General features: G+C 44.8%; 1 pseudogene; it reads right to left on the bottom strand.

The window, feature by feature from the left end:
* Positions 1-45: 45 nt before the first annotated feature.
* On the bottom strand, positions 46-11,697 carry LOC118388148 (protein LSM14 homolog B-like; annotated as a pseudogene).
* Positions 11,698-11,786: the final 89 nt, after the last annotated feature.

Here is an 11,786-nt window from a genome sequence, read left to right as displayed (position 1 = left end):
ACATTCAGCGTCCTTTACTCTGCCCAGGTGGAGTAAAATTAAATCTCAGATGAGATTGTCAAAGAAGCACTTTGTTTTGTCGTAGTAGAACTTCTCCCCAGGAGGAGAAGTTGTTCTGTTCTGGCCCTTACTAACCCCAGAGTCCACCTTCTTCTCTGGGTCTGAATGAGAACAACCAAGGGTCACATTTTTATACAGGGATTAAGAAGAGAAAGACCACAATCTCCAAACCACATTTTAGGTGTGGTTAAAATATAGACTTGCTACGGCTTGCTGATCTCTACAGGCAAGACAATTTACTGCCTAGATTGAAGACCAAAGTTAATCTAGGCATATCAAATAAAAATGTATTTGTCACATACACATGGTTAGCAGATGTTAATGTGAGTGTAGCGAAATGCTTGTGCTTCTAGTTCCGACCATGCACTAATATCTAACAAGTAATCTAACCTAACAATTTCACAGCAACTACTTTATACACACAAGTGTAAAGGAATGAATAAGTACATACAAATATATTAATTAAACGATGAATGGACGGCATAGGCAAGATGCAGTAGATGGTATAGAGTACAGTATATACATGAGATGAGTAATGTAAGTTATGTAAACATGATATAAAATGGCGTTGTTTAAAGTACCTAGTGATACATTTATTACATACATTTTTCATTATTAAAGTGACTAGAGAGGAGTCAGTATGTTGGCAGCAGCCACTCAATGTTAGTGATGGCTGTTTAACAGTCTGATGGCCTTGAGATAGAAGCTGTTTTTCAGTCTCTCGGTCCCAGCTTTGATGCACCTGTACTGACCTCGCCTTCTGGATGATAGTGGGGTGAACAGGCAGTGGCTCGGGTGGTTGTTGTCCTTGATGATCTTTTTGTGTGACATCGGGTGGTGTAGGTGTCCTGGAGAGCAGGTAGTTTGCCCCCGGTGATGCGTTGTGCAGACCCCATTACCCTCTGGAGAGCCTTACGGTTGTGGACGGAGCAGTTGCAGTACTAGGCGGTGATACAGCGCGGCAGGATGCTCTCGATTGTGCATCTATAAAAGTTTGTGAGTGTTTTTGGTGACAAGCAGAATTTCTTCAGCCTCCTGAGGTTGAAGAGGCGCTGCTGCGCCTTCTTCACCACGCAGTCTGTGTTGGTGGACCATTTCAGTTTGTCCGTGATGTGTATGCCGAGGAACTTACAACTTTCTACCTTCTCCACTAGTGTCCTGTTGATGTGGATATGGGGGTGCGCCCTCTGCTGTTTCCTGAAGTCCACGATCTCCTTAGTTTTTTTTACATTGACTGTGAGGTTATTTTCCTGAGACCACACTCCGAGGTCCCTCACCTCCTCCCTGTAGGCCGTCTCGTCATTGTTGGTAATCAAGCCTACCACTGTAGTGTCATCTGCAAACTTGATGATAGAGTTGGAGGCGTGCATGGCCACGCAGTCATGGGTGAACAGGGAGTATGGGAGAGGGCTCAGAACGCACCCTTGTGGGGCCCCAGTGTTAAGGATCAGCGGGGTGGAGATGCTGTTACCTACCCTCACCACCTGGGGACGGCCCGTCAGGATGTCCAGTACCCAGTTGCACAGGGCGGGGTCGAGACCCAGGGTCTCGAGCTTGATGACGAGCTTGGAGGGCACTATGGTATTAAATGCCGAGCTGTAGTCGATGAACAGCATTCTCACATAGGTATTCCTCTTGTCCAGATGAGTTAGGGCAGTGTGCAGTGTGGTTGAGATTGCATCGTCTGTGGACCTATTTGGGCGGTAAGCAAATTGGAGTGGGTCTAGGGTGTCAGGTAGGGTGGAGGTGATATGGTCCTTGACTAGTCTCACAGCACTTCATGATGACGGAAGTGAGTGCTACGGTGCGATAGTCATTTAGCTCAGTTACCGTCGCTTTCTTGGGAACAGGAACAATGGTCACCCTCTTGATGCATGTGGGAACAGCAGACTGGGATAAGGATTGATTGAATATATCCGTAAACACACCAGCCATCTGGTCTGCGCATGCTCTGAGGACGCGGCTGGGGTTTCCGTCTGGGCCGGCAGCCTTGCGAGGGGTAACACTTTTAAATGTTTTACTCACATTGGCTGCAGTGAAGGAAACCTCACAGGTTGGTTATGGGCCGTGTCAGTGGCACTGTGTTGTCCTCAAAGCGAGCAAAGAAGTTGTTGAGTTTGTCTGGGAGCAAAAAATCGTGGTCCGCGATGGGGCTGGTTTTCCTTTTGTAGTCTGTGATTGACTGTAGACCCTGCCACAAACCTCTCGTGTCTGAGCCGTTGAATTGCGACTCTACTTTGTCTCTATACTGATGCTTAGCTTGTTTGATTGCCTTGCGGAGGGAATAGCTACACTGTTTGTATTCGGTCAGGTTTCCGGTCACCTTGCCCTGATTAAAAGCAGTGGTTCGCTCTTTCAGTTTTGCGCAAATTCTTCCATCAATCCACGGTTTCTGGTTGGAGAATGTTTTAATAAACATTGTGGGTACAATATCACCGATGCACTTGCTAATAAACTCGCTCACAGAATCAGCGTATTCATCAGTTACTGTCCAACGCTATGCGGAACATATCCCAGTCCACATGATCAAAGCAATCTTGAAGCGTGGAATCCGATTGTTTGGACCAACGTTGAACAGACCTGAGCACGGGCGCTTCCTGTTTTAGTTTCTGTCTATACAATAATTGCAGCCTCAGGATATGTGGTTTCCAGTTTACATAGAGTCAAATTAAGTTCTTTCAGGGCCGTCGATGTGTCTGATTGGGGTGTGATATACATGACTGTGATTATGATCGAAGAGAATTCTCTTGGTAGATAATGCAGTCGCATTTTATTGTAAGGATTTCTAGGTCAGGTGAACAAAAGGACTTGAGTTCCTGTACGCTGTTATGATCACACCACGTCTCATTAATCATAAGGCATACACCCCCGCCCTTCTTCTTACCAGAGAGATGCTTGTTTCTGTCAGCGCGATGCATGAAGAATCCGGGTGGCAGTACCGACTCTGATGATGTATCCCGAGGGAGCCATGTTTCCGTTGTTGGGATCGGCTATTATTGCATGGTTTGCTTTTTCCATAAAGCTTTTTTGAAATCTGACACAGTGGTTGCAATTAAGGAGAATGTATCTAAAGTTCCATGCATAACACTTGTATTTTCATCAACATTTATTATGAGAATTTCTGTAAATTGAAGGCTCTCTGCAAAATCACTGGATGTTTTTGGAACTACTGAACATAACGCGCCAATGTATACTGAGATTTATTGATATAAATATTAACTTTATCGAACAATTGTGTAACATGAAGTCCTATGAGTGTCATCTGATGAAGATCAAAGGTTAGTGATTAATTATCTCGCTATTTCTGATTTTTGTGACTCCTCTCTTTGGCTGGAAAGTGTTTTTCTCTCACTTGGCTCTGACCTAACATAATTGTTTGTGGTGCTTTCGCCGTAAAGCCTATTTGAAATCGAACACTGTGGTGGGATTAACAAGAAGTGCATCTTTAAAATGGTGTGAAATACTTCTATGTTTGAGAGATTTTAATTATGGGATTTCTGTTGTTTTGAATTTGGCGCCCTACACTTTCACTGGCTGTTGTCATATCGATCCCGTTAGCGGGATCTCAGCCCTACGAAGGTAACTTAAGGGAGTAATCAGGGTTGTTATCTGGCGATGTGTCCGTCTACGGAGCCTGACCAGAAGACCGCTACGTCTGCCCCTTCTGCGCCGCCGTTGTTTTGGGTCGCCGGCTGGGATCTGATCCATTGTCCTGGGTGGTGGACCAAACAGAGTATCCGCTTCGGGAAAGTCGCATTGCTGGTTGTAATGTTGGAGTTGATGTTGCTCTTATATCCAATAGTTCCTCCCGACTGTATGTAATAAAACCTAATATTTCCTGGGGTAACAATGTAAAAAATAAGACATTAAAAAACAAAATACTGCATAGTTTCCTAGGAACGCGAAGCCAGGCGGCCATCTCTGTCGGCGCTGGAAGTATAGGCAGTAAGTGAGCATAGGGAGTTTCAAAAGCTTGTGGCTGTTGAGTTTTCAACAAGAAGCTCTTGCAACCCCTATTACCAGTCTGTTCAACCTCTTTTTCATATCGTCCAAGATCCCTAAAGATTGGAAAGCTGCTGCGGTCATCCCCCTCTTCAAAGGGGGTGACACTGTAGACCCAAACTGTTATAGACCTATATCCATCCTGCCCTTCTAAAGTCTTCGAAAGCCAAGTTAATAAACAGATCACTGACCATTTCGAATCCCACCGTACCTTCTCTGCTGTGCAATCCGATTTCCGAGCTGGTCACGGGTGCACCTCAGCCACGCTCAAGGTACTAAACGATATCATAACCGCCATCAATAAAAGACAGTACTGTGCAGCCGTCTTCATCGACCTAGCCAAGGCTTTCGACTCTGTCAATCACCATATTCTTATCGGCAGACACAATAGCCTTGGTTTCTCAAATGACTCCCTTGCCTGGTTCACCAACTACTTCGCAGAAAGAGTTTAGCGTGTCAAATCGGAGGGCCTGTTGTCAGAACCTCTGGAAGTCTCTATGGGCGTACCACAGGGTTCAATTCTTTCTCTGTATATATCAATGATGTCGTTCTTGCTGCGGGTGATTCCCCAATCCACCTTTACGCAGATGACACCATTCTGTGTACATCTGGCCCTTCTTTGGACACTGCGTTAACGAACCTCAAAATGAGCTTCAATGCCATACAACTCTCCTTCTGTGGCCTCCAACTGCTCTTAAAACGCTCGTAAAAGCAAATGCATGCTTTTCAACCGATCGCTTGCCGCACCCGCCCGCAAAACTGGCATCACTACTTTGGACGGTTCTGACCTAGAATATGTGGACAACTACAAATACCTAGGTGTCTGGCTAGACTGTAAACTCTCCTTCCAGACTTATATCAAACAGCTCCAATCCAAAATCAAATCTAGAATCGGCTTTCTATTTCGCAACAAAGCCTCCTTCACTCACGCTCCAAACATACCCTAGTAAAATTGACTATCCTACTGATACTCGACTTTGGCGATGTCATCTACTAAATAGCTTCCAATACTCTACTCAGCAAACTGGATGCAGTCTATTACAGTGCCATTTGTTTTGTCACCAAAGCCCCTTATACCACCCACCACTGCGACCTGTATGCTCTCGACGGCTGGCCCTCGCTACATATTCGTCGCCAGACCCACTGGCTCCAGGTCATCTATAAGTCTATGCTAGGTAAAGCTCCACCTTATCTCAGCTCACTGGTCACGATAACAACACCCACCTGTAGCACGCGCTCCAGCAGGTATATCTCACTGGTCATCCCCAAAGCCGCCTTTGGCCGCCTTTCCTTCCAATTCTCTGCTGCCAGTGACTGGAACGAATTGCAAAAATTGCTGAAGCTGAAGACTTACATTTCCCTCAATAACTTTAAACATCAGCTATCTGAGCAGCTAACCGATCGCTGCAGCTGTACATAGTCTTTTCTGCTGTACATAGCCCACCAATCTACCTACAGTACCTCCCCATATTGTTTTTATTTACTTTTCTGCTATTTTGCACACCAGTATCACTACTCTCACATCATCATCTGCTCATCTATCACTCCAGTTTTAATCTGCTAAATTGTAATTACGTCTCTACTATGGCCTATTTTTTGCCTTACCTCCTCACACCATTTGAACACACTGTATATAGACTTTTTAAATATTGTGGTATTGACTGTACACTTGTTTATTCCATGTGTAACTGTGTTGTTGTTTGTGTCACACTGCTTTGCTTTATCTCGGCCAGGTCGCAGTTGTTTATGAGAACTTGTTCCCAACTAGTTTACCTGGATAAATAAAGGTGAAATAAAAAAATATATTAATCTTGTCTGTCTATAACAAACAGAAAGCATTTATTGAAAATCAGAATTATTTTAGATTATTGGATATAAAATCGATAAAACCACTCTCCTGTTCAGCTACAATGTAACGATTGCAGTCATGTGCTTTGTCTGTGGCAGGCAACCGCAGGGTGCATGTGACCCGTATAGTGCCTAGGTAGAGGTTAGCACACTTACCATGTGCTTGCATACTCTCGCTTACAGCTCGCTGCCACCGGCTTGCCCTTGTGGTGAATTGGGGAGCAGCTTCATGCACAAGTCTCCCCTTGCCGGTACAAAGCCTCTCCATGACCAAGATTCCTGTCGGGCCTCTTCGCGGCAGCACATGTTAACTTGTTGTCTTAAAACTCCAGGCTAATCTGCAGGGGATCTCGGAGCAGCAGTGGGCCTAAGAGATGCGTCTGTACAGGCCCACCTCTGTGTGGACACATCTTGGCAGCCATCAACCACTGTCCCGCTGCCTTGTGGGTTAGTTTGGTACGACAAAGGCTAGGGGAGCACACCCTGAGAGAAAAGCAGCGTGCTGGCGGCGCGTGGTAGGTGCGCCGCTACCTCGGCATTGGCTACAGAGGTAGGAAACATCAGGACTGGTTCGATGAGAACGCTGACACTATCACAACATTACTGGACAATATGCACAAAGTGCACAGGGCTACTCTACTAGACCCACATCTACTACCCGTCGCAAGCAATGGCATGCATCACGCAAGGAAGTGCAAATAACCTTGCATGCTCTGCAGAACAAATGGTGGACGAATAAGGCACATGAAATCTAAATTTATGCTGACATAATGACTTGCACAATTTCTAAAACTCAACTAAAGCCATCTATGGCCCTAGAAGTCGCTCCATTACCCCCATGAAAACAGCTGATGGTCTGACTTTCTTGAAGGACCAAAACCAGATACTGATGAGGTGGGCTGACCAATTTGAAGCACTACTCAATCAGCATTCTCCTACAGACCACTCCATCTTGGAAGAACTGCCTGTCTGTCAACCCATCCAAGACCTCAACCATTCACCAACCTTCCAGGAGGTGTTATCAGTTATCCGTTCCCTCAACAACAAGACTCCTTGCGCTGACAGCTTCCCGGTAGAGCTACTTAAGAAGGGAGGTTACTTCTGCACCAGAATGCTCCACCAGGACATCACTGAGGTTTGGGACCAGGAGATCGTCCCCCAATAGCGGTGGGATGCAAACATTGTCACCATCTATAACCATCAGGACCTTTTCATAGCCTTTGTCGACCTCTCCAAGGCCTTTGACACTGAGCAGGGAACTATTATGGAGCATTCTATTCAAAGTTGGCTGTCCAGACAAATTTTCCAACATCTTTTGCCAGTTCCATGATGGGATGATGGCTTGGGTGGCCATAGGAGGGCAGGAGTCAGTGCCCTTTGGAGTAAGCATCGGCGTGAGGCAGGGGTGTGTGCTGGCGCCGGTACACTTTAACATCTTCCTCCTATGTCACCCAGCTTCTCCAGAAGGAGCTTGAGGAGAGCAGCAGTTTTGTGGTGGACTTCAGGCTGGATGGAAACCTAATCAACATCAGGAAGCTCCAAGTAACCACCAAGGTTTTGATGGAGCGGGTACTTGAGATGCAGCACACTAATGACTGTGCTCTTGTGGCCCACACTCCGGAAGACCTTCAGTCTGTCCTTTTAGTGGCTGTGAGGGTCTATTTAAAAAAATCAAACTAATAACATATATTTATTTAGACAAGTCAGTCAAGAACAAAATCTTATTTACAATGGATGGTCTGCACAGGCCAAATCCGGATGACGCTGGCCAATTGTGCGCCATCCTATGAGACTGACAATCCCGGTCGGTTGTGATACAGCCTGGAATTGAACCGGGAGACATACAACCATTCCTGCCCCTGCCAACACAGACTGCATATGCCCAACCTGCAATAAAGTTTGTGGATCTTTGATTGGACTCTACAGTCACCAAAGAATTCACGATTAACTCAGAAGTGGAAGTCATCATCGAATACGATGGACTAACATAAGCAGTAAGCGAGATGTAGGGTTCAGCCAGGAGTTGCTGGACAGTCAGATGAGAAAATTAAAATGGTAGGAGGGATATCCCAGCTCGAAGTGGTTTCAGATTTCACAAGCTATGCCACACAGGCTCAATATATATATATATATATATATATATATATACAGTCGTGGTCAAAAGTTTTGAGAATGACACAAATATTACTTTTCACAAAGTCTGCTGCCTCAGTTTGTATGATGGCATATACTCCAGAATGTTATGAAGAGTGATCAGATGAATTGCAATTAATTGGAAAGTCCCTCTTCGCCATGCAAATGAACTGAACCCCCAAAAAACATTTCCACTGCATTTCAGCCCTGCCACAAAGGACCAGCTGACATCATGTCAGTGATTCTCTCGTTAACACAGGTGTGAGTGTTGACGAGGACAAGGCTGGAGAACACTCTGGCATGCTGATTGAGTTCAAATAACAGACTGGAAGGTTCAAAAGGAGGGTGGTGCTTGGAATCATTGCTCTTCCTCTGTCAACCATGGTTACCTGCAAGGAAACACGTGCCGTCATCATTGCTTTGCACAGAAAGGGCTTCACAGGCAAGGATATTGCTGCCAGTAAGACTGCACCTAAATCATCCATTTATCGGATCATCAAGATCTTTCAAGGAGAGGGGTTCAATTGCTGTGAAGAAGGCTTCAGGGAGCCCAAGAAAGTCCATCAAGCGCCAGGTCCCCTAAAGTTGATTCAGCTTTGGGATCAGGGCACCATCAGTACAGAGCTTGCTCAGGAATGGCAGCAGGCAGGTGTGAGTGCATCTGCACGCACAGTGAGTCAAAGAGTTTTGGAGGTTGGCCTGGTGTCAAGAAGGGCAGCAAAGAAGCCACTTCTCTCCAGGAAAAACTTCAGGGACAGATTGATATTCTGCAAAAGGTACAGGGATTGGACTGCTGAGGACTGGGGTAAAATCATTTTCTCTGATGAATCCCCTTTCCAATTGTTTGGGGCTTCCGGAAAAAAAGCTTGTCCATAGAAGACAAAGTGAGCACTACCATCAGTCCTGTGTCATGCCAACAGTAAAGCATCCTGAGACCATTCATGTGTGGGGTTGCTTCTCAGCCAAGGGAGTGGGCTCACTCACAATTTTGCCTAAGAACACAGCCATGAATAAAGAATGGTACCAACACATCCTCCGAGAGCAACTTCTCCCAACCATCCAGGAACAGTTTGGTGACGAACAATGCCTTTTCTAGCATGATGGAGCACCTTACCATAAGGCAAAATAACTAAGTGGCTCGGGGAACAAAACATCGATATTTTGGGTCCATGGCCAGGAAACTCCCCAGACCTTAATCCCATTGAGAACTTGTGGTCAATCCTCAAGAGGCGGGTGGACAAACAAAAACCCACAAATTCGGACAAACTCCAAGCATTGATTAAGCAAGAATGGGCTGCCATCAGTCAGGATATGGCCCAGAAGATAATTGACAGCATGCCAGGGCGGATTGCAGAGGTCTTGAAAAGAAGGGGCAACACTACAAATATTGACTCTTTGCATCAACTTCATGTAATTGTCAATAAAAGCCTTTGACACTTAAGAAATGCTTGTAATTATACTTCAGCATTCCATATTAACATCTGACAAAAATATCTAAAGACACTAAAGCAGCAAATTTTGTGGAAATTAATATTTGTGTCATTCTCAAAAGTTTTGGCCACGACTGTATACTGTGTCCGTTGGAACCATGACTATTGCTCAACACAAGCCAGTTTGATCTGGGGTATCCACATATCGATTTATAAAGCGAAAATGTCAGTCGGAACAGGTACCAGAACAACGCAGGTCCTACATCTAAAAGGTTAACTTCCTAGTCATTCTATCATTTAAAATCCAAAGTGCTGGATTACAGAGCCAAAACAACAATAACAAAAAAATTGTCACTCAATCATTTTAGAGCTCAATGTAGTTATCCTGCTCCCTAATGTGATGAGAGTTCACAAAGAAGGAATGAAAACACAGCAGGTGTTACTCAAACTATGTACCAGGCTGTACCAGAAGCCCTCATTCCTGTTGTCTGAGCTTACCACTGGAGGCAGTCGTCCTCTGAGACTGAGGATCATCTCTGCCAGAGTATTCGGGAGGCTGACCAGACTCCATTCTTTGCTGCTGGGAGGCAGACTGGCCACTTCTGTGGACAGAATTATCCGCTGGTACTGTCTGGACAGCCTGCTCTACCACCAGGCCTCTTCTCACTGGAAGGCTGTGAAGTCCTGCTCCTTACGAAGGCCAGGGAATAATTGGGAAAGACATTTCAAGAGATCTGGGGACAGTTTCCCACAGACATCATTAGATAAGCTGCTACATGGTGACAAAGTTTAAAGACATAGCAGTTATGTACAAGGGCCTCATAACAGTTCAAGGGCTATTTTGACAAAATCTTGAAATACAATATATCATGAAGGTGGTTGTGTGTTTGATAGGGTCTCTCTCCAAGAAAGTTTCACTCACCCATACCCAAGGCAGCAGTATACTGCTGGCTGAGTAGAGAGCTGGCAGCCAGCTGGTTATAGGAAGGCACCATACTCCTGTAGGGACTATAGGGGGCCTGGCCTGGATAGGTATGTGGCAGAGGTGCTGCCAATGGACCTCTACAAAAAGCAAAGCAAACAAATGCTTATGGGTGCGTTCCTCTGTCCAGATCTTACAACACCTGGATAGGTATTTAACGCATCAGTTAACCACATCATATGTTATAGCAATCTGTCAGTCGATGATGTCGATGAGGTTTAGGTGGCTTTAGCTGGCTCACACACATTTATTTCCTTGATGGCACTCCCTCTGAAAATTATGTATTCATAAAATCTTTGGGTGGCACTAGTCTGTTTGTAGTCTGGCCTTCTGTCCCAAATGATTTAACTGTGAAAATAAGATGACAATATTGTGGCTTTTGGAAGTAGAGTTAATAATTCACAAACGTGCTGCACCATTTAAATTCGGGGGGCAAAACCAATTGCCAAACAACACCTAAATTGAGGGAAACTCACCCTTTGCCAAAGTCACTGTCGAGTTATCCTTGTCGAGTGAGTACAAAATGCCCTCATAACGAATCCAGGCCTTGGATATTAGACTTATTTTACTTCCACTACAAGGTATTCCAGTGCTCATTGTTTCTGTTAAGTAGCTTTTATTTCTACTTCTCAACACAAGCCGTCTTGTTTGAGCATTCCCTGAAGCAAACACCAAACTCAAATGTATCAGCAGGCGCACAATTTGTTAGAGCTGGTGCTTTATGTTACAAACCCAATTGGGGGACACATGTCCATTAAAATGATAGCTTAGGAGATAAACTAAATGATTGTCGTAACACTGCAACACGTCCCTTTAATAGGCCTAGAGAGAAATGTTTAAATTGGATTTAGGGAATAGCCTAAACGTTTTCTGAAAACTCAATATGGATTTAGGCTACCCATGGCACATAGGCCTATCATTGATGGGGCATGAAGTGTCCTATGCACTGTGGAATGTTAAATACATTTTTCAGTTGTTCATGCATCTAAAAACCAATCTGTTCGATATGTTTTTTGTGCGCGCTATTTTCTCCTCTCCATCTTTGAGGGGAGACACGCAACCCTATTTGTGGGATAAATTAACCACAAAAAAATCTGTAGCTGGTGCTCATCTTCGTCTATAACCACAAACATTCAGTGACAATTTCCCGATTAATCATAGTCCTGGCCAAAAAAAACAACACTTTCATTGGAGATTCTCAGTTAATAAGTGTGCTTTTGAAAAATACTACTAGGCAGCTGTGTCAGGGAAACCAACCCTTTTAGGGCATGGGCTAAGGTTTCTAGGCAATGATGGCACAGATAAATAGCCTTCAACATATTGTCATAGTC

Source organism: Oncorhynchus keta, chromosome 10 (genome assembly GCF_023373465.1).
Source record: "Oncorhynchus keta strain PuntledgeMale-10-30-2019 chromosome 10, Oket_V2, whole genome shotgun sequence".
NCBI classification, from domain to species: domain Eukaryota; kingdom Metazoa; phylum Chordata; class Actinopteri; order Salmoniformes; family Salmonidae; genus Oncorhynchus; species Oncorhynchus keta.
The sequence above is the reverse complement of the archived record's forward strand: the minus strand, read 5'-3'. Positions and strand labels throughout refer to the sequence as shown.